The sequence below is a fragment of the Suncus etruscus genome, chromosome 6, assembly GCF_024139225.1.
Source record: "Suncus etruscus isolate mSunEtr1 chromosome 6, mSunEtr1.pri.cur, whole genome shotgun sequence".
Lineage (NCBI taxonomy): Eukaryota > Metazoa > Chordata > Mammalia > Eulipotyphla > Soricidae > Suncus > Suncus etruscus.
In genome coordinates this window covers 23,394,630-23,395,687 of record NC_064853.1, presented here as the reverse complement: position 1 = coordinate 23,395,687, position 1,058 = coordinate 23,394,630, and the positions used below count along the sequence as shown (strand labels likewise).

The following is a 1,058-nucleotide window of genomic DNA, read 5'->3' as shown; positions in this document are numbered from 1 at the left end:
TTCAGTCATACAATGTTCCAATACCCATCCTCAGAGGTCAGTCTTGGCAGTACTCAGGGACTCATATGCAGTATTAAGAACTGAATCAGGATAGGTGCAAGGCAAGCATCCTACCCACTCTCTCCTACCTGTCTCCATCCTCAGGATTTTTATTTTTGTTAATTTATTTACACTTCCTAAGTCTTCCTACGTTTCTTGATGGTTAGCTGAAGAAGTCAGGGAGAAGAGAGTTCACCTCCCAACTGTCTTGGTGAGATCTGAAATGAATAAGAAAATGAAACATGCCACCAAATTTAGTACTCCAGGCCCTATATGATCTTTGCTGCCCAGTATTTCCTTCTGGTACTACACTTGATCTTAGCCAAAAGGCCAAGAAGCGATAGTAGCTCCTTCTGGTAGATTTATCTCTAGGCCTTTGAAATTCTGTAGAGCAAACATTTAGTCACATTATCCTTTTTGTTTTATGAAGGTTCTTATACGGTTCCATCCCAAACCCAAACTGAGGAACTCGTAAGACCTAGTGTCATGAAATTCTCAAGTGAATAAAACTCAAGTGATGCAGAAGCTGTTTTTTAGAAAGCAATAAAATCTCTCCAAAGTGAAGCTAACTCTAATGTTCCTGGAACCTTCAAAGTCAGGCACCATTTCTGTTGGTTTCCTGACCCAGAAGTCTTAGCCCATTAGATCTACTTAGATTTTCCAGGACCTTTATTATTCCACAAAGGGACAACTGCACAGTTGGGCAGACTAGTTAAGAAGACCATTAAGCCTAATATCATCTTCAGAGGCTCTGAAAATTAAGTGACATTTCAAACCTCATAATTTCAAACCCCACAATTATCAAAATGCGGTTGAAAACCTTCCAGGCTCTAGTAGGAAAGAAACTGGATGCAATGTTTGTCACAGCATCACTTTGGCCCCAGAGTGAGCATCCTCACTCAGAGATGCTTCTTGCCCCAGTCATATTCCTAGGATCAGATGGGAATTCAAGTGAAAATTAGTACATTGGAGACTCTGAGAAGTACTTTGATAAAATAATTGTGTTTAACTATTTCTCG

General features: G+C 40.0%; 1 pseudogene; it reads right to left on the bottom strand.

The window, feature by feature from the left end:
* Positions 1-224: 224 nt before the first annotated feature.
* LOC126012783 (uncharacterized) lies at positions 225-381 on the bottom strand (annotated as a pseudogene).
* Between the last annotated feature and the right edge of the window lie 677 nt (positions 382-1,058).